At 48.0% G+C, this 27,563-nt stretch overlaps 1 protein-coding gene across 10 annotated transcripts in view; it reads left to right on the top strand.

The window, feature by feature from the left end:
* The window catches only part of STAT2 (signal transducer and activator of transcription 2), a 1,031,780-nt gene that overhangs the window by 36,420 nt on the left and 967,797 nt on the right, over positions 1-27,563 (top strand). For all 10 annotated transcript variants that reach the window (XM_078689090.1, XM_078689088.1, XM_078689089.1 and 7 more), the window contains exon 2: positions 12,041-12,100. The gene's annotated coding sequence lies outside the window, so the exon portion shown is untranslated. The remainder of the gene's footprint in view (positions 1-12,040; positions 12,101-27,563) is intronic.

Here is a 27,563-nt window from a genome sequence, read left to right as displayed (position 1 = left end):
CCCTGCGCAGATCACATTCTGTCAGTGTGGCGCCCTCGCTCACCTGTTCATTAGCATTGGTCATGTGTCTGTTTCTGCAGCATGCTTGTGGCTCGGGGTGCCTCTCACTGCAACAAGCTTAATTTCAGCGGGATCTGCCCGGATGCTTAACATTCTTTAAACTATTTTTCTTGAAACATTGTTAATACGTTTGTTTTGCTTCCTTTTCTATTTTATGGACATTATAAATGACTAGTTAAGAATATAACTATACTACGTATCCTGCCTTTGAAATAGCCTTGCGAGAGCCCACTCGTTTACAGTTCCTGCAGGCATACGCAGCACACTTCCCCCACTTCAAATAAAGCCAAACTTTAGCACGAATGTGATCCCGACCTCCGGCGCGCCTATTAACATAAATTAACAAGTTGCTTTCATGAAGCTTCACAGGAACCAGACCACCTATGCCATGAGAACAGCAGGCAGCCACAACACATCTCCCCCACTACTCCTTTCCTCCAGGCCATGTTTTGGGGCCATTTAGTGTTCGCATAGGTACAATCAAAGACCTGGCAGCTCCAGCCCTTCACTGGGGCTACAAACCTATTGCAACCTCTGTAGAGCCGTTCTAGGTCTGCATATTCATTTGTATTTGGATACTCTGCAGCGTGGTTGCAACTATTTTTTTTTCTTTTTCATGGGCACACACATTGAGTAAATAGTTTCAACGTGGGGTGTGCGAAATCTCTGTAATTTGCGCTTGCATAATTACGCAAAGTTATTAGGAAAAAGTGAAATAGAAAACTGCTATAGGTGTTACATTTGCGAAAGTTATAACTATTGGCATTGTAAATGACAAAGCTATTAATTTAGCTATTTTGAAAACCAACACATAAATAAAACAAGCATTTACAATGCAATAGGTCTCGCATTTACCCGGGTTTAAGCTATTTGCATTGTAAACGACAATGGCTTTTTTATTTGGTTTAAAAACTAAAACATAAATAAAAGGCATTGTCATTTACAATGCCAATAGCTCAAACATGCGTAAATGCGAGACCTATTGCATTGCAAATGCTTGTTTTAGATGATATGCTTTCAATAAAAAGAAAGATCCTTGGCACTAGCCTGTCCAGGCCAGACCTACTGCTTTGGCAATGCTTGTTTAATGCATGGGAGGCACCTAGGCTAAATTCCGAAATTCAAAATTCCATTTTGCCTGGCTCTCTAAAAATGTTGCGGCTTTTTCTTTCTTTCTTTTTTTTATGTACGGCAAACTCGACCCTAAGGTACGAGAGCACTTTACACGAGCACCAGTTACATTGCACAAGGACATATTCATCTAATTTTATATTTAGCAAGGGAAGATTAATAAGAGATTGCCCAAAAGCACAGGCTGTTGAGCTGATGCCGAAACTACGTTCTGCAGCGCCAAAGTCGGAAGCTCGGATCGTTACGCCACATTTTCTACCAAACGTTTTAACATTGCAAAACTTCAGGTTTCTTTTACCCCTTAAATGCCAAGGCCCGCCAAAACAAAACGTGAAAATGTCTCTGAAGCAGACGTGGTGCCTTGAGGCCTTAGAAGAGATGCATGGGGCGCTAGTCTCTAGGTGAAGAATATATCTGGATGTGCCAGGGAGCTTTAGGGGGGCTGAACATGAATGAGCGTGTGTTGCTAGGCTGCACTCCAGCAGAGAAGCCATGAGCGGCCTAGTGCGGTTTTTAATTTCACTCTGACGTGCAGAACGTGTCACTTCTAAAGGAAGGGCTTTAATCTTTCAGGTTCCACTCCGAAACTTTCAAAACCGTGGCAATAAATGGCCCAATGCCACTGAACCGTGTCATAAAATAATTGGTTTAAAGTGATCTGAAAGGGCCATGAAGTCTGACAGAAGCCTCTTTAAAACACAGGTCAGGCGTTAGTTAGTCCTTGCCTGTGACTGCCTCTGCTCAGGCCCAAAGCCTTAACTTGTTTTTACTCGCCCTGTCAGATGAGCATTTGCTTGCCTCTGATAGAGCCCTGCTGTGCATTTAATGGCCCTGACCTGTCGAGCTTGACATGTGTCTAACATTACGTCTGCCCTGCAGCTGCAGCCCTCTCAGAAGCCGCAGTCTATCTCCTAATGTTCGTGCAAACCTCAGCCCACTAGTCTGAACCCAAAAATATGCATCTGTCTGCAACATGTGTAGTTGTAGAAAAAGCGCTACGCTCCGAGGCCTGGGTATGTAAAATCTGCATGATCTAATAGTTTTATAGGTAGTGTAAACGTATACAGATTGTTTTCATTTTTAATGCTCAGCTGATCCACCAGGAGTCAAACCAGTGACCCCCAGGTTAAACCAGCAGGCAGCGAAAGGCAGGTCACGCTGGCTTTGCAAGGGGCCCCTCTGCTGGCCAAGGCCAGAGCAGCACCTGCAGTCTCAGAAGTAGGTTTGCAATGTGAAGGCTAAGCCTGTGAATGTGTGTAAGCACAAGGATAGCTCTGCTGTATAACAAGTACATATGTACAATGTAAGGTTCTTAAATGGAACCCCTACCACAATCTTCACTATTCTTGGGTGCACAACCCTAATGCCCAATCCTACACCTATACGTGGGGCGTTGTATTGTATGCGCTATTAGTCACTCACCTATACATCCATTCTGTTCAATACATTATGATGAAAAGATTACATTTGTCTCCTTTCATCAGCTCAAATGTCTATACTTTCAACACCGTGATATGGGGAAGCCGCAGAGTGAGGTCAACAGCCAGTACTTTCACAATCATAAAATACTTTAGGGCATATAACACCCGCTGCATATCACACCACCTCCCCAACTCTGACAAAAATAGTTTTGGAACATGTAAATATAAACCAGCTCCGACAGTGAAACCGAAACCTTCCATGGGGCGGGACTTCCGTCTTTGGAAGCCCGCGAACTCGCCCACGGAGAGAAGCAGTGCTGGTGACGCGGGCTCCCATGCCCGAGGGAGAGCCCCGCGGAGGCTGCAAGACGTTACAATGACGTAAGTGGGGCTTGGGGGGGGGGGCTTGTATGCGGCGGCTTGGGGGGGGAGGGGGGCCTTGTATGTATGCGGCGGCGGCCGGGGGCGCTTCCATGTATGCGGCGGCGGGGGGGGGGGGGCTCTTCTATGTATACAGCGGCGGCGGGGGGGGGTATGAGCGCTTCGATGTATGTGGTGGTGGCGGGGGGGGGGCTCTGTATGTGTGTGTGTGTAGCCTGTGGGGAAGGCAGGGGAGGCCTTTGCTTGACAGACAGGAGGAATATTCACCACAATGGCCTGACAGTAACAGTGAAGAGAGTCACTTTACCCTACTGATCATTATAGACCACTACCTCCAGCAAGAAGACGGGAATACCTGGAAAGTAGCAAAAATAAGTCTCAGACCAGACAAGCCAGAGTTCCCATTTCATAGGACATACTATAAACTATTACATATAAAGTGCGAGTCGAATTTTGCAGCAGACCTGAACTAGCCATGTGTGGCCATGTCCCACCATTTTTATTGTCACATATTTTATACAATGTTGTCTTCGCTGCTGTTTTATTGTTAGCAGTTTTATATAGCGCAAACTCGATTCGAAAGTATTGGAGCACTTTACATTAGTAACATTACACAAGGCCACTGTCATGTTTTCGTTAAGCACGGGGAGATTTAAGTGATTTGCCCAGAATAAAACGTTGTTGAGCCGACGCAGAAAGTCGAACCTGATTCCCCATTTCCAGAGTCGGTAGCTCTGGTTGTTTCGCCACATCCTCTCAACATTGCAATGTTTCTAATGAGTCATGATCATGAAGAAGAAATTGAACCTGTGTTGAGCGCAACAAAAACGACGACTGCTATTAATATAATAATTCACCAGAAGAAGTTATTCTGGTACAGGGCTCTCGAAATCCGTGCTTTAAGCTGTTGGTGTCGCTTTACAGTGAGTTTTCCAAGCTTTGCGCTGTGATGATTACATTAGCATGTTCTAATTTTGGCGCGAGTCGGCTAATGCATCTGCAGCGATCGACGCTATTATGTTGAACTGTCTGTCAGGCGTAGGCTCCGACCCGGAAGCCCGAATCACAGTTCTGCTCAGACTCCTGCCTCCCTTCCCCCCTCCTGGAATTCTTGGTGCAAGCGCTTCCTGTCCGCGAACAATGACCGGAAGGGAAGCTCTCGCTCTATTCCAATAGCCTTTGGCAGCTGTGTTTCGCTTCTCGCCACTTCTCTCCCACTCTCGTTCAAAGCTCCGGCCCCGAGCTGGGAGGCGGCTGCGCCGGCTTTATGTTTGTTTTTGGCCTCGGGTCAGTTACGCCGCAGACGTGCCCTTCGTGTTCGTTCATTTAGTGCTCTGCACAAGTTGGGCCCAGCACTAAGTGCACAAAAGAGCGATTTTGAGGGGGGGGGGTATGAGCGCTTCGATGTATGCGGCGGCGGCGGGCGGGGGGGGGCTCTGTATGTGTGTAGGTGCGCTCCTGTGTGTGTGCGGCGGGGGGTGCCGGTGAGTGCGGGGATGTAGGGGGGGTGCGCGCGTGTGAGTGCCTTCCTGCCTGCGTGTGCATGTGTGTGTTCAGGGAATCGGTGCCAGGGGACGTGCACGGCGCCGTGCTGGCCGTGCGCGCCCACGAGGTCAAATCTCGGCCAGAAAAAGCTCGTGACAGTCTGCTGTCCACATTCCCCCAAAAGTAACTACATAAGTTGTCTCGCATAGACAGCAAAAGCTTCTAAAAATTGTCATTTACAAGACCAATAGCTCAAACTTTCCTAATGCGAGACCTATTGCATTGCAAATGCTTGTTCTGAAGGCCAGCCATACAGAGCGTGGTAGATTTGTGAGCTGAATTCACAAATCTAAAATGTAGGGTGGGAAAAACATTAACTCGTCCTAGGGCATGCCTTTTTTTATTGGATTTGCAAATCTTCTTTGGAAGTAAAGGTCCAGATGTCTGAACAATTAAACCTCTTCCTTCCCAGACTGAAACATTTTTTAAATAATAATATTTCAATACTACTGAACAGATTTACACCAAACAACGCAAAGGAACTCGTGTCTAAAGTTTTGTTTTATATGCCAAGCTCAGTGCAATTCCGTTCAGCTGCTTTTCTCTATCAAGGATCCGAATATCCTATGGGAGTCACAATATGTCACATTTGAAATGCCCTTTATTTTAAGGATCAGTTTGTTGAATCTGCTCAAAATTATCATGGAAAACTCAAAGTGGATGTACTTTTTTGGGGTCGCTTTGTGCAAATTAATTGAAGGGCACCATAGTTATTCAGAATAAGTAATGCATTGTCAATGCAAACTGTGACCTAACAATACCTACAGCTGAACTATCGCCTCCTCTGCAACTTATCAGTAATTTTGGAATCATTTTTGATGAAGAAATGTGGTGGTCAAGTTAGTCAACCTGCAGCTCACCTTTCATTAAAAAATCCCTCCACCTGACTTAACAGGTCGAGGTCAGCTTAGCTCCAGTGATGTTAAACTAGACTAATCCCAAAAACCACCTTACCAGGATGCAAAGGCTCCAAAACCAGGCAGCCAGACTTTGCTGATCCTGAGCATATAATACCAGTCTTGAAGGCTCTACCTACTGTCTCCTAGTAGTTGAGAGGATCAAGTTAAGAGTACTCTGCGTCCTCAACAAGCTCTGTATGCTGCACAAGGCCTACTAAGGCGGAGGACAAGGAGACTTATGAAGACTTATACACCACTATATGCCTAACCTTATACTGTGCGGAATGTAGACAGCTAACTGTCCAAAAGAGCATTCAATTGAATCAAACACAATGGAAGGACACTGGGAGTTCAGGGTCCTAAAGTGTTAAGTGCACAGAAGCCGAGTCTGCTCTGTGGCACAGTCCTCAATATATGTTTAAGAGACTAAACACGGATCTGTTCTGAGATACTTTCAACTTGTCCGCTTGTATTTGGGATCCATGATGAAGAATACTGGGGTAGGCCTCCGACCCTGTCAGTGACAGAAATCAAGCTGCTCCGACTGTGTTACATCTCGTAGCTCTTCGAAGTAAACAAAAGGCAATATGCAACCCTCCCCAAGACATAAATACATTTAAAACAATTTTTTATTGACTTTTTCATCAGTGTAAAAGTACACGTAAAATTCGGTTTCCCACATGCAAAAACATACATTAGCATCTTCATTTTACACAAGCAATATAACATTTGGTGATCGAGGAGCGTCGACAATCATGTAATACAATATACGTGCTGATAGTAGATATGTGGGCCTCTGAATGTACCTTTACCTGGGTATAGCTTGTACGGCAGACATAAATACATTTAAAGAAGTTCCTTTTTTTAGGGTGGTTATGATAGCGGCGGTTGTTTGCTGTGTGCCTTGCACAGCATGAAAGTAAAGTGATTTTTACGTATCCCTCCCCAAAGTCACGTTTCTAGTGACAGGTGCAGTAGCTTACCTTAGACAGGAGCAGCAGCCTACCTGTCCACCTGGCACTCAGTAGTGCCATCTCTCTCTATTCCTCACTATATGCACAAAGCGCAGCTATCTCACAGCTTTCGCATATAGAACTAGTACTCACAGTCATGGCAAGTAACATACCCTCGTCAAAGGCAGCAGAGCTACTCCTCACCTTTGACAGATCAGTTCCTTGAGATGGTACCTGTCTCAGCGCGGACAGCAAAACTGTCTCCGACCTGACTCAGCAGCAAAGCTAGCTCTCATATGCCAAAGACAGACGAGCTATCCTGCACTGATAACAGGCAGAAGAACTATGACTTGTTCCATTGAGCTGTCCCTGGATAGGAGCATGCCTGTCTGATTGTCTTTCCATCTGTCTACCTGTCTATTCTGTTCTTCAGGAGACACCAGGAAAACAAATAAATGGCTTTAGGAAAAGAAACCTTAGCAATGATTCTGGGGAACAAAGAGAGCCTCAGAGTAGACTATGCTGAGACAGGGAAAAAAGAAACAAGAAGACAGGGGCACAGGGAAGGTATGGAGTCCAAAAGGAATGACATTGGGCCGGGTAACAACAGATACAGCAACAGCAGGGCTTAGGACCCAAAAGCAACAGAAACCATGCACTATAGGAAAACCTGCTCCGGCTACAAAGACACTGGGAAATAAGAACCAGAAGCCATCTTTCAACTAGAACCTAGATCAAGAGAAATACATCTCAGATGATGATCCACAAAGATTGCACTTGAAATATTCTGAGGGTCAACCCCCTGGGTCATTTGGGAGGGCACAAGGTCCACTGCCCGGATGCGGCAATACTGCGACAGCTGACTGTGAACAGGCGAAGAGGCTCAAGACCCAGAGCTGCAGTGTGAAACCGCAGGCAAAGACAACCCACTATACACTATACATTCGCTCCAGTTAGGATGGAAGGCTGCACACCACACTCTCCTTCTCTTTTTAGGCAACATCACTGTGAGCACAAGCCACAACACCCAACCCATCTCACCAGAGGGATTTCAGGACAGAAGCTCCAATGGATAACCTCTGTTGGACGAATCACATCACAGAGGCCTGCACGAAATACTTGGAGGCCAAGTAATGAGCGAAGGCCTCCCTACACAAATATCTTGCAACAGAACAAGAATGTTTCCTATCTGAAGGCTGATGGTGAAGCGACTCGTTTGTTCCTACATACTGTTATTTCTCCTGTCACTTAAAATGATTTAGATGTGTTCACTGCTTAGATGTTCTCCTGGTAGAAGAATGTAGATCAGAGACAAAAAAGAACCGTTTCAATTTAAGTCGGCAACATGTTGTGGTGCAAGGGGCTTGTAAATCTGCCCCCCAGTTTGTCGAGGCCCATTTGAAATCCTCTCTGTAGGAGTAAAACGTAAGTCCCGGTCTTCTCGTTGGGCCCAAAACTGGCTTTAATGCAGAGGGATCGGTTCCCGGGGTGGGCGGGATTGGCAGCTCTGTGCTCCATTCAAAATATGTCCTCTCTCCGGAATGGCCCATTCATTCTCAGTATCCCCGCAGTTTATTTCACAGCTTTTGCCGAACAGCAGCCAAGAGGTTAATCCGATATTATTCTTTAACTGGCTAAGTGAACTCGTCGTGGGAAGGAAGCCAGGCTGCGGGAAACCCGAGCAACAAATTGCACAAAATGCCTTTTCGCCACGCCAGACACGTTCGGAATAACTCTACGAAACAGATTATGCTGCGGAGGAGTCGAGCGCTGCTAGCTGCTGCCGGCTGATGAGAAGGCAGAGAGACGAGTGTCTCCCTGAGGACTGCGGAGCTGACTCCCTCCCCGACCCCCCTCTCTCTCCTCCACACATCGCCTCTACCTGCTCGAGCTCTCCTCTTCATCTCTGGCGCCCTTGATCAGAGGCACCAGGCTTCGCGTGCATTGCACGGCAGCACCAGTGGGTGAAAAGGACCCCAATACAAAGCATAGCTGGTCCACTGAGTGACCACATCCACCCAGGGCACAAATCCTAAACAAGATTTACCATGCCAAACATTGGAGCAAGGTAGGGGATCTGAGAAACATCGCCAGGCCACTGCGAATTTTAAGAGTTTTGGCCAGAGGTGCTTCCAGTGTACATATGCCAATCTTAGCAACGTACCTCCGTCAATGTCAAACGACAGAGCCCTCGAAAGTTGATTGGGCTGGGTCGGGTCAGTCTTACTTTAGTGATCCCGACAGGCCTTTTATAGTCACCAGACCCGCGGAAACAAGTTCATTTCTCTATAAGTCAGCACATCTCAGCCCGTACAAAAGCATCTTAATACGCCTTTTGTGCATAAATATGTTTTTACCCATTTTGCAAAAACAACACATTTCCTTTTCCAGCATTTGCACCAAAGGAAATGGTCCTGATGGGCCTCTATCTCAAAACAGAATATGGGTCAAAAAAGTTGGGTCTGGTCTATGCGTGAGTTACCAAATTTACAGGCTTATATAAAACAACAATAATCAACATAAGTGTATTCAAAGGACATAAGTGTTAAAATGTCATCAATTTATTAGAATTATTGTTTAAAAAAACAGCAAAGCTTGCTGATTATACAATGTATACCATAGTTCAAAAACAAATCAAAACATAATATTCATAAAAAAATCCATTAAAAACATGCACCATTACACAGTATTATAAAAATTCATACATTTTCATCAATTTTAAAAAAGAACAAACAAACTGTCGACGCGGCGTTTCGGTGCCAAACACAATCTTGCACCTTCTTCAGGACTTTGTTCATAACATTGATTTCTCATTACTCATGATGACATCTCCAAATGACTGTCTCCTAGATGGACTTTGTGGGTCCCATCTGAATTAAGCTAGGAGTTATTTCCTTCCTGGCAGTATCTTTTCAATCTCCGGAGTTGTTGGTCTCCAAATTAAAATTTTATTTCCTTCCCTGTGTATTCTCACACTTTGGTATACGGCGAGGTCTCCTTGAGGTTAAAAAATAGGGACCATCTCATTCCCAATATGTCTTTGTTAATCCTTATTGTAGTTGGGGGACGCCTTAGGATGTTGGAGGTTTCCAATGTTCTAAGTTCTTATCTTAGTGCAGGAAAAGGAACGGAGAGGGAGGACGTCATGCCAAGCTGATACTACTGATCAATTGGAAATCATTTTAAAACATTTCCTAACCAGTGGCTCCTGACCCCAATGAAGAGGAAAGGAGGATTTTTTAACTATCAAGGAGTCTTTCTAATTGAACTAAGATAAGAACTTAGAACATTGGAAACCTCCAACATCCTAAGGCGTCCCCCAACTACAATAAGGATTAACAAAGACATGTTTGCAGCGTATCGTTATGCCTGGAGGCGGAATGGTGCACAATCGAGACTGATGGCACCAGCTGTCAGCACATGGTGCAATTGCAAGAGTTTTCCCGATACTATTTGACACCTGCGGAGGTTGATTTGGGAAGGAATATGCGGTTAGATAGATTATCAACCAGAAAAGGAGTTACCGAAGGTAAGTAACTTATCCAACATGAATATAAAACCTGAAAGGGGTCAGTTTGAATTTATTCTTCTTATGACTGCCAGTGCTGGTCACTGACAAGACTGTAGTGTTATAATTAGGACATTTGCAGTTTATAATCCAATATTGGGAACAAAAACCGGCCCTGGCAAAGTGCTCGGCGGGGGGGGGGGGGGTGGGGTGGGGGGGGGGGTACCGAGCTCTTTCCCGGGCCCGGTTTTCTGCCGAATTTGTTACAGGGCCGATTTTACGGCCCTGTAACAAAAACGTCCCCCAGGGGTCCAACACCGGCCCCCACCCTTGCGGCGCACCGGGGGATTGCCCGGTGCCCGCAACGGCCAGTCCGGACCTGATTTACTCCTCTTGAGGTGTTTGTCAAATGCCGGGACACTACGGCCATTTGAATTGAAATAGTGCTGTGAGCCTTTTTGGCCCCCTTCTTAATGAAGGGGCAGGTGGATGGACTGATTCTGCGGGGCTAATCTGCTGGACTCCACCCTGAGGCGAGGTGACAGGTGTTGGCCTAGGAGACTCCCAGGATCCCTCCGCCCTCAGGTGATGACTCTGGCAGAGGCTGAAGGCACAACCAGGGAGATATCCTTTGCAAGTAAGGAATATTGGAAGGAAGGATGGGTTGATGAATTAGTGGATGTATAGGTGAAAGGATGGGAGAGTAAAGGGATGGATGAATGAGCGAATAGTGGGACAGGTGAACAAGCACAGTAAAGGGATGGGTGAATAGGTGGATGGACAAGTGAAAGTATGGCAGTTTAGGGATGAACGGGTGAGTGAGTGAATGTATAGGTGAATGGAAATATGAAAGGATGGCAGAGTAAAGGGATGCATAGGTGTTATGGACAGGTGAATGGATGGCAGAGTAAAGGAATGGTTGAGTAGGTGAAAGGACAAGTGAATGGATGGCAGAGTTGATGCATTAGTGAATGGATTCCAAGGTGGATTGATATGTGAATCGATGGCAGGGTGGATGAATCGATAGATGGATGGCAGAGCTGATGGATGGATGGATAGGAAACTGGATGATAGGCAGATGGATAGCAGAGTCGATGGGTGGTTGAGTGGATAGATGGAATGGGGAATGATTGAATGTAAGATGAAAGAATGAATGGATGACAGAATATAAATGTGCAATAGTGGACGTCAGCAGATGGGTGGAAGGGAGAAAGTATGAAAGGATAGAAAATCCAAGGGAACTATTGTCTGGAGGGTTGGGCTCACTTGCTTTGCTTGCTTGGTGCCATCAGAGCTTTAGTTCAAAGTGGAGGGTATTTACATTTTCTGGCTACTCCCTTGAGCACCCCATTTATTATGATTTGTCCTGGAGACCCCTAAACTGTGGCCCATTAGTGCATACATTTGAAAAGAAAAAAACTCCTGTCCAGCAGCTGAATGATCCATCCTCCCTTGTCTCCTGGGAAATAAAATCGCAACCTAGCCTCTTTTCCCTCAGTTTCGACCTCTTTCAAGCATTTTTTTTAATCTTCTAAAAATACATGTTCACAGTTTAAGTGCAAAGTTTCTCTTTACATCTTGAATAACCAATTCATGATTTTAACGCAATCAAAAGGAGTGCGTGCTACACGTGACAGCCGCGTTGTCATTTTTGACTGTCCTCTTTATCATGCCTGCAAGCAGGTACTGTATAACCCAACAGCTGCTTTACAAGTTCAGTATTTATTCTTAGATTTAAAATATTGTACAATCCCAAGTTATCCAACTTTTGCCTTCATGTCTGCCTATTCCGTACAGTGTTTTGCACTTAATTATCACCATTTTCAAACTTATTTTCAGTTCAATCTGAATCATTCTTTGACTGTTGAATAATTGGAGACTCTATTGAATAAACCAAAAATTAAAGTGTTAAAAGTGAGAATGGTAACATAATAAATACAAGTGACACCTTTCGAAAGTCATAGAAAAGTAAAGCCCTTTTCATGCATCACCTTCCAGTACTTGAAGTGGGATTGTACACCTGCATGTCAGTGTCTACCTTCATGAATCCCACCCCTTAAACCCATTGTGAATGATGAGGTGCAAAGAGAGTAAGTGCATTTAAATGTATATTTATCATGTAACAGGATGTGTTCTTTCTAGGATTCCAAGGAGATATCGGCATTGAAACCCGTCAGACTAGCCACAGCATCATGTCGTAAGGTAAGGAATTGGAATTTTGTCTTCAGGTAAGCATCACTATGACTTTACTCTCTCTCATACTTGTATTTTCCATTTAGTATGCTCTGTCGTGTTGTGGAACTCTTACAGTGATACCCAAAGCTTCTAAATAGAGCTTCTGGGAAGAATTGGTGTAAACTTGCATTGTCACATGGTCCTGGGGGTGGCTCCCTTTGCTGGAAGCAGGGTTTGCCTTTGAAGCCCTTGTAAAATGCCAAGGGAGGGTGAAGGTAGCTCCTGCAAACGCTTTTGATTGGGGCCAGATAAAAATACAAATCTGTATAGCTATCTTCTGCCTAAGGATAGGCACTGCAGACTGTTGTTTGGGGTTAGAAATATTGTCAATTTGTTGAATGCTGTCAGTAGTTCGATAGAACTTAAATGCTGTTTTGAGGAGACGACTATTTTTTAAGGTTGAACCTGCGACATGGCATGCGCTACTTGCGCATGCTCTCTCACTTGCAAGACTATTGTGTATAGCAAGGGGATTGCAGCCCGCCCATTGCTTACCATTCATGGGCTTCTTTGTCACTCTTCTTTGGTGCCCCTTTATTGGCTAGCATAAACGAAACCGTCACTTCCGTTTCCTTCCTGGAGCACTGACCAAGCACAGATTGATTCCACTTAATTAGTGGCCGTCCACTGCTCGCACTGTGATTGAGGTACTATTTATTTTCCCCTCTCCTACTCCCCCATGTGCTTCATTCCCCTCCCACCTACCCACTTGTGTGTGTGTGTGTAATATATATATATGTATATATATATATAATCTCACCGTCTCGGCGGATTGCTGTTGTTTCCAGGGTACTGGATTTCCGTGGCCCCCCCTGATCCTGGGAGAAACTACGGGCGGTGTTGCCGCCACTATGCTGCACGTCACGCGAGGCAGACTTCTACCGAGCCCCCGCCTTAAAGGATCCCGCTGGATTGGGGGTGATGTGGTCCAGGGGACCCAAGGAAACTTTGACTTTCAGGGGCCAAGAACGATCAAGGAGGGTTTGTAATTTGTGGTGCCAATCCTCCCTAACGACAACATCCTAATCCTAAGCCTGAACATTGCATTCTGGGATTTGCAGGCTTGCTACATCAAGCCGCAGACACACTCACCTGGGGGGCGGGGCCAACCACCAGAAACAGGTCAGGGCGGGATATTTAAATCCGTAATAGACGCTAGCTGCCTGTAAACACTTCCGGCACTGAAGAAGGCTTATGAGAGAAGCCGAAATGCATTTGCCATGGTTCTACCCCAGAAAATAAAGGTCTCCAAGATTCTTCTTCCTTGGGAGGAGGGGTGCGATATATAGTGATCCTGACACGAAAATACCTTTGGAGGAAGTGAATTTAAATGAAACATCGAACTGTAGGAACCAAACGGCATGTCCGAGGTGCAATGGCTTACCTTTGAGAAAGTTCTAGGAAGAACGAAACGCGTCAGGAAAATGCCAGATGCTGTTCCAAATTATTATTAAAATCGGCAAAAAAGAAGTCTTGTGTGCGGCTCATTTTCTCTCGAGGAGGAGAGGAGTTTTTTACATTTGAATCGGCTGGCTCCGCCGAAGAGCAACGCACCACCAGAAGAGCGCCATCATCCCCCGACCCAGAGCCCACCAGTTTGAGTCGTGCAAACGATGAGGAGGATGCGGTGCCGCCAAGGACCTGCCTTGGTATTGGACCCCACAGTCAGCTTTCAAAGTGAGCTGACACCGGGGAACTTCAGCCTGTAATTAACAAAAGTGACTTTACTCCAGGAACAGCAGCAAAAGACACCACCCACTGGAGGGATGTAAATGCAAGACATCCTTGGGTACTACAGGCTCCATAATGCAATTCACCACAGGAAGTGATCCTGACACGAAAATACCATTGGAGGAAGTGAATTTAAATGAAACATCGAACTGTAGGAACCAAACGGCATGTCCGAGGTGCAATGGCTTACCTTTGAGAAAGTTCTAGGAAGAACGAAACGCGTCAGGAAAATGCCAGATGCTGTTCCAAATTATTATTAAAATCGGCAAAAAAGAAGTCTTGTGTGCGGCTCATTTTCTCTCGAGGAGGAGAGGAGTTTTTTACATATATATATATATATATATATATATATATATATATATATATATATATATATATATATATATATATATATATATATATATATGTATATATATATATACACACTTTGTGTTGCAGTGTTATATAGCACAAACTTGAGCGCTTTACAAAAGTACCAGTTACGTTACATTCATGATGTTTTTTGTTTTGTATTTTATTTAGGCATTAGGATACTATATTGCACAATGTTACATTTGTGTGTTTTTTTTTTTTTTGTTTGTTTGCTAGACACTGGGGATTAGGCACTTTGCTAAGAATCACAGGATGTAGAGCCAAAGCTGAGACTTAAACCTAGTTAGTTCCAAAGTCAGCAACTCTGGCTATAACGCCACATCTTCTCATATTGGCATCTCAGTATGGGTCACTGTTTTCTGTTGTATGGGGTTGATTGAGAGGAGTGACACATATAAGAATGAAGCAATGCATTTGACTGTCTTTCTTCTGTTTTTGCCTCTCACGGAGCCACTGTGTCTTTCCCTGGCCTGCCTAGGACGCAGCACTCCACTGCAGTGTGTGCACTAATGCTTCCCTTCACCCAGTTTTACCAGGCAAAGCTGCTATTCCAGCTGCCAGCCAGACCCTTCTAAAACAAGTACCGGATCATGACACAGCGGCCTTACAGAACAGGACTACCTAAAACGTAAAGAAATCCTCGTTGTTTACTTGGAAATCCACTGGGGAAAAAACACCCTTTTCCTTGAAATCTCCAAGCTAGTTGGAATAGAACATCATCCTGTGACGAATGTTACCAGTACATTATTTCTTGCTGTTTTTTTGGTGCCCTTTAAACGGTCAAACGTGTGTTTTTATATCTCCCAACTTTTTGTGTTCTCTCACCTTTTTTTAGGTCTTGCGCCTAGCGTTGCAGTGCGCAGCGCTGGCGCAGCGCAAGAGCTCTTGTATGGGGTGCTGAAAGCTGACCACACGCTCGTGCGTGTGGTTTTGCTTACGGCAGCAGGCATTGGCTTTAGCATGTTTTAAAAAAAAAAAAAGGCACGCAATTGGGTAAAAGCGGGCGCATGTTCCTTCTTGCATCGCCCATTCCCGTCCGTGTCTAGCACTCGCAGCAGCGCACGTTCGCCTCGCTGCCGCGCTCCCTCGCCCCCGCTCCTCTGTGGTGCGCGCGCACCACTACTTTCGATTCCTTGCCCTGCTCCTCTGTGGTGCACGCGCACCACTGGTTTGTTTGCTTGTTTTTTTTACAGTGGCACGCTCTAGTGGCATTGCGCATTTCTTTTAATCCGCAAAGCCAGCCAATGGCGTTGCTCACCTTTATGCAAAATACATGCTCGCCCCTCTCCAGCGCTTCATTTTTTTTGTTACCGATGGAGGCCATGCGTGACGTTTACAAAATGCGCGGCTCGCCCAACTAAGGTTGGTTTGTCCCAGTTACATGAAATGCAGCAACTTTATTTTATCAACAGTTCTGCCGTCTCCATGTTCAGAAGACACAGAACGGCCCCGGGCAGGTCGACGCCATGCATGCTTCATCGGCACCCACAGCGGCAATTTCCACTATAACAAATCTTTGGCTTGTTTTACAGATGTGAGACCTGACGGACAGGGGATATGGTGTAATTTGCCCAAGATCGCACATCGCTTTAAATCCCGGTTTCTCTGTGCTCCCACGGCGCCCCATGTATGTTGCTATAAGGGCTCTCCTGTTGGTTTTCCAGACATTTGCTTGTTTTAATAGTGCCGGGTTCGCCAGTTCCAGGGCCTCTTGGAACTTTCTTTTTTTTGAGAAAAAAAACCTTTATTATCCTTCACAATGTCATACACAGCTTGCAGCCTACAACCCGGGGGCCGGCAGCGAACCTTTAGCAGCAAGGCTGCACTTCCAATCTTAGTGTACACAGCCAATTAGCCGACAACCCGGGGGTCCGGCGGCGCTTTCAGCAAAGGTCAAGCATGCCTAGGCGGATGTGTCTGGCATCTCTATTACACCCTGTCTGCCCTGGGTTGGGTGAAGCAATATTACCCCCACCTGACTATGCAGGGAGCTTGATAACTCAGCTAGTGTGTGTAGACCTATAGCTCCTGAAGAGACTACTATCTAAACAAAACCCCAACTCCCCTCCTCCCTTACTGTCGTACAACCCTCCCCCAATCTGATTCTGCTGTTGCTCTAACCCACGCTCTGCCATGTGTCCCGCCCAACTAAGGTGTACCGTTGCTACGTGTAGTGCGTTGCCTATTTCGTGTGAAGTTGAACTACTGCTGGTCCATATTCCTGCACTGTAGGGATGCGATTATCTACACCCCACAATTCGCCAAGGTACATCCCCTTCTGACAAGCATCTCTACGCTACCCCTGAGTCAGGGACCGCCCCCTACTTTCAAATGGTGTCAGGTCTATGTGTCTGGCCTCGTTAACCTACTGCGTCATCCTCCTCATTGAGAACTTGTCCATCAAATTCGTCTGCCTGTTTATCCAACTCCGCGCTCTTGGCTCTCAAATGGGCCAGGTACAGGCCCCAGAAATTCTTGGGGCGACTAGTGGGGGGGAGGAGCTCGCTGTAGCATTCTGACTGAGTGCAACTGTACAGCATGTCGTGTGCCCATCTTTTCGTAGTAGGCAGCGGCCCTCTCATCCAGCATATTGCAACCACTCGCCTAGCCATCAGCATGCCCATATGAGCTAGTCTTCTCAGCGCCACCGGTAGTCCCCTGGAGTGACCCAGGAGTGCTCATTTCAGTGAACACTGCATCCCAGAACTTACGAATGCCTGGGCACCACCACGCCAGGTTCATATATCCGCTATCGGTGCATGGCATCGTTCACATTCTGCCGTTTGTCTAAGGCCGTATCTGTGCAGTCTCTCCGGAGTGTAATACACTCGTTGGAAATACTTAAAATGAATTAGTCTGTGCCGTCCATTGAGGGACAGTTTCCTGGTGCTCGTACAGCAGTATTTCCACATGCCATCGTCTATTGTAACCTGCAGGTCGCTCTGCCATGCCGTTCTTGCTTTCGATAATTGTTGCTCCCTGTGGGTACTGCCCATTCTATATAAGTTGGTGACTAATTTATTGGGGGAGGTGGTCTTGATAACATAAGTAAGTTCCGGTACCTCCGGCGGCTCCGCCAGGTCCGGGCCCAAGAGTTCTAATAACGCACTGCGTATTCTGTGATATTGGATGCGAAGTAAGAGTGGGGCCTCGCCGGGTACTGGCACAGTCTGTTCCCACGTTTTCACCGTGCCATTTAAGAATAAGTCTCCCGTCGTGTTTATGCCAATCTTGCGTAGCGCACTGACCACTCCCTTCTCCGCCACTGGAGCAATCCATAAAGCCCATTCAATCAGCATCAGAGGGGAGTATACTAACACGCCGTCCTGCATCTGCAGAAGCGCGTGCCATGCATGGTTAGTGGTCGCGATCGAGTCCAGCATGCCAACTCTACGGTCCACCGGTTTGAATACCGTGGCCGGTAGCGGAATAGGGTCTGCAAAAAGTCTCTCTAAGCGCACGTGTGGAATGTTGATGTTTCCGTGAATCCACGTGTGTAAGTGGGAGGCCTACGCCACTCAGTAGTACCGTTCCATATCTGGGGCGCTTAGCCCTCCCAGCTCATACGGGAGCGTAAGAATTGTCCATTTCATCCTTGGCTGTTTACCTCCCCAAACGAGTCTGATCAGTAGCTGCGTCAGGTTTTTGAAGAAGGCTTTCGAGAGAACTATTGGTATGTTGTCGAAGAGAAATAAGAACCTGGGTAGTACGACCATTTTCATAATGGCTATACCTCCCATCAGTGACAGAGGAAGTTTACACCATGTCTCCACGTCATCTGCGAGCTTGCTGTATGCAACACCATAGTTTTCACTCATAAGAATCTCTGGGTCAGAGTGGATCATAACTCCAAGATATCTAACCAGTTCTGTCGTCCATTGCAATGGATATTCCATGTCAAAACGTATCGTCGCTGGGGTCAACGGGAACGCTACGGATTTAGACCAATTTACGCGAAGACCGGACAGCGCACCAAAGCGGACCACTTCCCTCAGTACCGAAGATAGGTTCGCCTCTGGGTCACGGACATACAGTAGTGTGTCATCCGCGTATGTCGAGGTGACAATTTTGTACGTTGGGAAGTTTATACCTTCGTTACAGTGATACTCCCTGAAGCGCACGCCAGCGATTCGGCCACCAGCGCGTAGAGGAGCGGCGAGAGCGCGCAGCCCTGTCTAGTACCACGACTAATCTCGAATGGGTCCGAGACCCGGTCGCCTATCCGGAGTCTAGCCGTGGGTTGGTGATATAGCGCTCCTACCATTTGCAAGAACGGCTCGCCAAGTCCCAGCTTTCGGAGGACCCGCAACAGAAATGGCCACTCTACTGAGTCGAAGGCCTGCTCCATGTCAAGGAAGATGGCTATGGCCTTCGTATCTTGACGGACATGCTGCATAGTTCCCAACACGGTGCGGATATTATAAGTGAGGTTCCTGTTTGGGATAAATCCCGCTTGCTCCGGCGCTACCAACTCTGGGGCCAATAATGCTAAGCGAGTCGCCAGGACTTTGGCGTACAGTTTTGTATCGACATTCATTAAGGACAGCGGCCTGTAGGAGCACATGCATTCGGGCGTTTACCTGGTTTTAGAATGGTCACAAGCAACGCTTCCCTCATACAGCGTGGCATACTGCCCTCAACACAGATGTCATCAAACAGTGTGGACAAGTGTGGGATTAGTTTATCCTTAAAAGCTTTGTAGAAGCCCACAGTGAGTCCATCCGCTCCAGGGGCACTGTCTGAGCGCATTCCCGCCAGTGCCTCCGATATCTCGTCCTTGTGTATGGGCAGCATCAGGAATTCCCGGTCCGTGTTAGTTAGGGACGGCATCCAGATATAGCTCAGATAGTCGTCTATTTCCTCCTCAACATGGTCCGATCTAGTTGCGTAGAGCTCTGAGTAATATTTCTTAAATTCGTCTATTATCTCAGTTTCTTCCGTGAGTGTGTCACCGGACGTCGTCTCCAGTTCTGGTATAACCTGTGGGTGTCTGTTGTTTTTCAGTAGTCTAGCTAGTAGAGAGCCGGGGTGCTCCCCCTCACCGTACGTCCGGGCGATCACGTATTTCCCCATGTGTTGCACTTCCCTATCTGATTCTTCGTTATATTCTGTAATGAGGTGTTTAATTTCCTCTGACACGTTAGAATCTTGGTCACCCTGCTGTTTCCGTTCTAGCTCGGCAAGTTGCTTCTCCAAGTGCTGCCGCCTCTGCCGTATAGACTTGAGGACACTCGAGTGTTTGGACATGGCTATTCCACGAATGTACACTTTAAACGCTTCCCAAACTGTTTGGAAGCTATCGACCGACCCTACGTTAGTTTCAAAGAAGTTGTCAATCTCTTCTGCTAACTCACCTCTGAAGTGTTCATCTAGTAAGGAGTATGGGGGAAAGCGCCACGTGAAAGGCGGAATCTTTTTCGCTGGGGTCACCAATACCTTAAGAAGCGGTGACTGATCTGAGAGAGTACGAGGTAGTATCGCGCAGGTCTTGATGTGCCTCATAATCGAGGAGGATGCCAGCCAGTAGTCCATTCTAGTGTCTATATCGTAGTAGGCCGAATAATGTGTGTATCCGCCTCTCGTTGTGTGCCTACGTCTCCACACGTCCACTAAGTCTAGTGTCAACAACTCCGTCTGTATTTTCAATGCAGCTGCAGAGGGTCTACGTGTCGGGCTCGCTGACCTGTCTAACTCCGGATCCAGTCCCAGATTTAAGTCACCCCCCCAGAGCATTTGCACCGTGGCATGTTCTCTGCAGTGCTGAGCAAGGGTGTCATAAAACTCTGGGGAGTTATAGTTCGGTCCATACACGTTAACCACAATGAGGTCATACTCCTTTCCCACACATCTTGATATTAAGTAGCGGCTGTAGGAGAGTGGGGTCTGCAATCCTATGGTCACCCCAGATTTTTGCTTTTTGCTTCACTGGTTTACGACTTTCCCTGGCTGTGGGCCTGCTAATCAGACCCACAGCCTAGCTGTTCTCTCTCTAAATTGACATCCATGTACTTTAGGTGCATTTACCAATTGGTACTGGGCCACCTTATCAGTCCCTGTACACAGGGCATAGGTGTACCCAGGGCCTACCAGGGGCTGAAGCATGTATTATGCCACCTCTGGCTGGCCATCTAAATCTGACACAACTGGCTGCATGACAGCTGGGGCAAGGTGGTGTAAACACCCTTTGCTGTAGATATAGTATACCTATATCTAACCCTAAAATGGACACATATATTCCTATCAGTCACTCCTATGGCAGGCCTTATCAATCCTGAAGGCAGAGTGCTTGGAATTATGTGAGATGGTGCTCTGGCATGAGCTGAGCCCGTTTGCAGCTTGCGGAACCAAGTCCTAATAGCTGTTCCATGACAACGCTATACCATATACTCTTAAGTGCATTATCAACCTCGCGGTTAAATGCTAACTCTGGTATAACATTATCAAAACATGTCGAGTAAGGTGTCATACGATTTGGAATACTACCCCCTCGCCAATTCTGGCGACGGGGTAGCATTCCACCCTTCTAGAGGGACACGACATGTATGTAACTGTGAACCCCGGTTACAGTTAACTCGAGCCTCAGCATCACAAAATGGATGCTGCCACCACAGACACAAGTCTGACCTCCTGCTGCTGGGAGTCCTTCCAGCGAGGATGGCTTGGACAAAGGATTTCCTGCCTTGGGAGGTGCTAGCACCACCCCAGACAGGATTTTGTGTATTGAGGTAGGGAGGCCTGAAAGGAATGAGACATGCCTGGGGCACACAAGGTGCCCTGTGCATACACCGGTTCAAACCAGTTGCTGGGGCATCCCAGCCCCAGCTCTGGCGGGAAACCGGACAAAGGATAGGGGGTGTAACCACCCCCCTTCCTGGTCCCACCCAGGGGAGGGACCTAGTCAGTAGTGCAGCCCCCTTTAGGAGAATAAAGGTAGGAGCTGGTCCCATTCCAAATTTAGATTATCCTGAACTATTCTACAAGAAGAAACTCTGGCCTTCGACGTTCTGCTGCACAGAAGACTGAAGAATCTCCCTTGTGGGCAAGGAGTGTCCACCCTGCAACTGCAGGCACCATCAAGCGTCCAGCGGCTTCACTTTGTCTTCTTCCCTCGAGGATCCAGACTTCAGAGCCCGACGAGACCCGGATTCCCAGACCTCTCCGACCTCTACCTACATTTGCAGCAAAGCTGAGACCCGTGGGTGCGACGAGACACGTGGGACCGGCCATCTTGAACGAACTTGCACTTCGCTTCCAGCACGACTCCCGAGGTAAACTTGACCAAGTGCTTTGGGGACTGAGAAGCCCCAGCCCCGAGCAGCCCCTGCACCGAAGATCAGCCCTCCAGCATCCACGAGATCTGCGTGGGGCCCTTCTGCTTGGTTCCTGCTCGACGCGTTGTCTGGTCACTTGCCGGCTGGCTAGTGGCCTCCTAGACGACAAACTTTGAAATCTTCACTGCTGGTCTGGTTGCTCCAGACTGGCCCTTGCTCCCTTCCAAAAGAGGGGCACCCCGGACTCTCCTAGTCCGCACCAGACGCTTTCTTCACTCACCGCGTGGGTTGCCTTTGCCAAGGCCTGTTGCCTCCAATCCCGGATCCAACACCGCCGACAGCGAGAGCCTGCGTGGGTCAGCTCGTGCCTCCATCCTGGTCGTCGAAGACACCTCCTGGTCCACGTGGCTGCAGAGTCAAGCGCCCACTCTTCACCTGATCGCGACGTTGACATCTGGTTCCTTCCTGGTTCCACTCCAGTCACTGGCTAGTGACTGTGAACATTGTCCCCTCTGCTTTCAGGTGTCCTTCTTCAACAATCCACCCTTGGATTGCACCGGACATCTTCCTCCTGGTCGCCTGCAGCATCTTTTCTTTCAGGCTCCATTGACTTCAACGCGAGAACCCGACGCACTTTGAACCCTATGCACCCGTGGCCCGTGGGTGAGGTAACAAGAGCATTTCGGTGCTCAAGGGTGGTTTAACTGTCCTAGTGTCGAGTTCCACAGTCGTTTTAGTCCTACCTAGTCAGGATTGTCCGTACTCACCTTTAACTTGAACTGTACTGTCCATAGACGTTGTTACGCATCTCGCGTGTGAGTTCACACGCTGCACACGCGTTCCGTGGGCCTCCTATTACTTACCTGAAGTTAGTATAGCGTGGTCCCATCGATCCTACAGCCTCTGGACAGCTCCATTCCTCTTATCGACTTTCACATTCCACTTACTTAGTATATGGTTTGTCGTGCCCCTAGGGCACCATTGTAATTTTGTGCGACTTGTAGTATTTTTCGTAAGAGATTGTCATGTGCTTAGCCCTCTGACCTCATAAAGAATTCAGAGGTGTTGTTATTAATAAATATACTGTTTATTTTCATAACAACCTGTGTGGTGTCCTTTCATCTGGTATTCAAGGGGTTATATTGTGGTAAAACAGCTGTCTTCACATGCCAAAAGAGTTTAGCCTAAGACTGCTTGGTCCATGCTACCATTAGGATAGCTGGTCTATAAGGTTGACTTACAACCAATCACCATAAGGGTTGTTTGGACTGATACAAGGTGATCACTAGAATTAGTGAGCATCGTATATCAGGCCAACTTCTCACAGCGGCCTTCCGGGTCCGCTCCCAGTAAGGTTAAAGTCATTTTCGATCTAGGGTTCACCCATGTCAATACTCCCCTAGAATTTTTTTTTTAATCCTGCTATTGTGATGTTTCCCGCCAGACCTCTACCAAGAAGCATTTTACTTGTGAGTGGGAGGTGAGATTCCTGTATGAGCGCCAAGTCCACATTCTGTCGCTGCAAGTAATTTTATACCTTTCTGAGTTTACGATGATCATTTAGACCTCTCACATTCCATGTTAAAGCCCTGAGCATCCCCGCTTCCCCCTCCACAGCTACACTATTCGTACCAGCCATCACATCGGCAATGCAGTTCGGCAAATGTCAGCAGACAAATCAGGACTATCGTAGGCAGAACAAACAGGCAGAATAAACAATCTTTCTCTCATAGTCTCCCCCCTTACAGCATCAACTCCCGAACCCACACCAGCCCCCCTCCCACAGCAGACCTCCCCCAACCTGGCCTGGCCGAACCCCTCCCCCCCCGCCTCCCATTCCCTAAAACTTTCAATAGGGTCATGAAGTACCCCGTGGTGCGATACGCGCTCGGGCCGAGGTCGCCTGCTAGGTTGTATGGACTAACGATGCGTGTCACCTCTCTCAGGCCGATCCTCCCCCAACCCCGCCGTGCCATATGTCGTGCACCTAAGTGATGTGTGTATAACCAAAGACTGTCCAGCATTGATCCTCGCCCTCTCTCCCCCCCATAGTCCTGTCACAAGCGGTGGGCGTCCACTGAAGAAACCCCCCTCCCCTCAATGTTTAGCACAATTTCCCTCCCATGTGCCGAGGTCCGAGTCCTCCCCACCGGTGAGGGTGGTATGTCTCTGTGGGGGCAATAGGGGAAGCCCTTCACGACATGAGTGGCTTCTGCAGCAGTGGGCTCCCTCGCCTCTCATTACGCTGTCGTTATTCTTGGTCGTCCAGGCGGCTGTTGGTCTCGCCCTCCTTGTAATTGTCATCAGTTCTGTTGGTCCTGTCCCTCGCCCAGTTCTTCAACGCTTTCTGCAATGCTTGTGTGTCCGTGAAGATGTGCGAGTGTCCCTGCCGATTGACCCTGAGTTTCGCAGGGTAGAGCATCGCGTAGTCTAGACCCATCTCTCTAAGCCGCTTTTTGTAGGGCACAAACGGCTTCCGTGCTTCCTGTACCTTGGTGGTGAAATCCGGAAACAGTGAAATGGCTTATCCAAGCGCTCCCCCATCCGGTCCATTCTATAAGTCAATGCATCTATTTTTGTGCCCAGTGATGATATGCTCGTCTGCACTCCCTTCTCTATTGTTAACAGGAGGGCTTTGATGTCCGTGCCCGGCTCCTGCTCTTCATCCCGTCGGACCAGCTCTTTGTCCGCTACCGGCGATTCACTGTGCTGCAATCGTCTCTGTGAGAAGGGGAGTTTACTCTGCGTTTTATCACCCTTACCCATCATGCAAGGGTCTCCGGTCACTGTGCTGCGTTTGCGGTATCGCGGTGAGGCCTGGGGTCGCAATCCACGTTGTTCAACTTGGTCGCGCACCAGCTGCCACTCGAGGCGCGTGCTCACAGGCCCAGTACGCAAACCCAGTACAAGGCCCTAATATGTTCAAGTCTGTAGGGCAGCCCTTCCCAATGCTTCCGGCTGCCGCGCCTCGCCAGCGGAGAGGTGCCGTCCGTGTAGGCCTTGGCGCTCCTGTTCAGCCTCCCGTCTCTCTGCCCCCTTGCACTTGCCTTGTCAGTGTGGCTCAAGGCAGCCCAGGGCTCCATTTGTGTCGCTAGACCTGTGGTTCTTTTAGGTCCGGCTATTGCTGGGAGGATTTCTTCTTTTTCTTCTTTTTTTTTTTGGGGGGGGGGGGACTGCGCTCCCCGCAGGAGTTTCAGGGCCTCCTTCCAACGCTGTCGGTATCCGGCTCTGATCGAAGCCCTTACTTGATACCCCAGCCCTCGCAGAGAATGGCGGCTCCCAATGCACCCCAGGCGGGCCTCTGATTCAAGGGCAGGGTCTCGTACAGCAAAGTTGTGACAGCAAGGCCTGGCGGGGATATCTACTCACTCAGTGTCCTCTCCGCAGCACTAGCGGTGCCCCCGAGGTGCAGCGTCTGTACCCCAAAGACTGCGCACTATCGGATGAGTCGGGCGCATGGCCGGAGTCAGTGGCGGCGTGTGGACCAGGTCCGCTATTAGCCTCGGCGCGGCCTTCAGCAATCTCCGGCAGTAGCCAGTCCCCACTGTGCAGTACGAATATGGTTCGCACGCTCTCCTACCAGAGTATGATGCGGCGGGGGCGTTGCGGTAGTCGCGGCGTAGCACCCGCTGGGCAGGCCAACCCCTCCTCGCTTTCACAGGCCGCACGTAGCGTGACGCACGTCGGATCCCTCACCACTCCTGAGCGGTGCTTTGAGGCCCAGCGTCGCGCCGTCCGGTCCGGTTTCGCCTCCCTCCTCCAGGGATAACCACCGCAGTCGGGCCGGGACCGCGAACACTCCCACACTCCTAGCGTCCAGGGAGGGACGAGAGGGCTCTGCTCACTCACTTTGGCACAGGATAAATCAGGATATTAACACAGCTGTGGCGGAGCTGTGGGATCAAGCAGCCATCTTGGTCGCCGGCAAGCTCCGCCCCCAGTGCCTCTTGGAACTTTAGGTCTGGTGAGGTAAGTGAGGCCTGAAGGTGCTGGTGAGGCATGAAAGGGTCTGGTGGGGACGTAGCTGAGGCAGCTCGAGATTCATGTGACGCGGGGTAAGTGCCTTCCAATACACTGCAATCACAAGACGATTGATACAATGGAGCAGTCTGGCTGACAGTGTTCGATCTTCTCCTTAACTGTCCGTCTCCTGAGCTTCTCCTTCCTGTTCTTGCCGGGGTTCAGATTTCCTGTGGACTCCCAATCGTCCCCTGATTTTATCTCGCCTCTACCCTCGATGGAACTTAACACTTCGTTTTCTCCCTCCTTGGTTACATCACCCGGGCTTTGTTCCCGAAGATCGGCGAAGTCTGAAAGTGAAACCACCAGGGCTCTTCCTCCTGACACTGCTTTCAGTTCTGAACTAACACGTGTGCTCAGCACAAAACAAAGACATCCAATTCACCCCTCCCCCACCCCCCTTTTGTACCAGCAGCCCCTGACAGGTACATAGACCTGGTCTGTGTCTCAGAGTTTCTCGCTGGACTCTGAAAGTTGTAATGCTACTGAACGAGTAATACGCGCACACAGTTACTGACAACTGTTATGGAAGATTGTGAAAATGGCTTTTATGCCAGCCCTGGACTTGCACCTCAGCATTTTCTATTCTGGGCTTTTAGTTTCCCTTTCAGCAATGCGTACAGGATTCAAACTTGACAGCCAAACCTACAAAACTTGCGCATTTCATGATGAATAATACCTGTAAAAGCGTTGAACTATCTGGTTCCTGTTTACATTTCACATGCTTTACTTAATCTTGCATTCCCTATGAGTGCTTGCTATTTCCAAAATGTTACTTTTTTTTTTAGTTCAGCCAGCATATTACTATTGTCTCCCCTCCTTCATAACCTATTTCCTATTTTCTGGTTATTCAGTGCTGCGAAGCATAGGTAACAGCGCTATGTAAATATCACCACTCAACTGCATACAAAACAAGCATTTGTAATGCAATAGGTCTCGCATTTACGAGAGTTTGAGCTAATGGCATTTTAAATAACAATGCCTTTTTTATATATGTGTTGGTTTTTACAAACCAATAAATAAAAGGCATTGTCATTTACAATTAGCTCAAACTCTTGCAAGTCGAGACCTATTACATTGCAAATGTTTGTTGTAGCTCGTTATGGATCTTATTTGCTTTCCTTTGCCTATCGCTTTGAGTTTCACTTGCAAAGCCAACCACAAACTCCTCCCTAGCCGGCCACCTTTTTATTATTAACCTTGTCACTGGTCGGCTCCTTCCACTAACAACACTTGTATGGTAGTGCTGTACTAGTTGTTCTGGATCACTGGGGGAGGCACTCTCTCAGCAAAGAGCTATTAACATATATGTTTGAGGCATGTGGGCTGCTGAATTCATATCTGTGCATAGATCGCCGCCTAGTGTTGGGTCCGGTTGATTGCATTTTGTTGTCTTGGAAGAGTCTTCGAAGTATCACGGGATAGGTGACTCCTCCCCTGGACTACAGTGTGCATGGGCATCTTCTCCATCCTCAGATTGTTTTTTCCGCCATTGGGTTCGGATGCAAACTCCTATACTCCAACTCGGAATCGAAAACAACACTTTTCTAAAGGCCAAAAGGTCTTCAACTTCGGCGGTATTGTTCTCGTTCGGTACCTCTCTACTCGATCCAACCTTCCATCTCGAATCGGTCGTCGACGCGGGCCGTTGGGCCTTTTCGACACCACGTGAGCCGACCGTCGATGGAAAGAAGCCCCTTCAAAAGGTGCCCACAATGCCACTCCAAGTTCCCACATACTGATAAACACTCAGTATGCAACAAGTGCCTTTCCCCAGATCATAGGGAAGAAACCTGCCCAGCCTGCGCCCAGTTTCGATCCAAAAAATCTATACGAAACTGACAGGCTGCTCGGCAAGAAATACAGCGACAGGCACCGGAACCGGACAACATCTTCGATGATGACCAGGAACTGCAGGACGCCCCAGACTCTGACCTAGAAATCGTCACAGTCGAGGACTACTCAGACGACGAAATACCATCGGGGCAGATCGTGACTACATCACCCCCGATACCGATTGACCCGTTACCAAAGGC

Source organism: Lissotriton helveticus, chromosome 1_1 (genome assembly GCF_964261635.1).
Source record: "Lissotriton helveticus chromosome 1_1, aLisHel1.1, whole genome shotgun sequence".
NCBI lineage: Eukaryota > Metazoa > Chordata > Amphibia > Caudata > Salamandridae > Lissotriton > Lissotriton helveticus.
The sequence above is the reverse complement of the archived record's forward strand: the minus strand, read 5'-3'. Positions and strand labels throughout refer to the sequence as shown.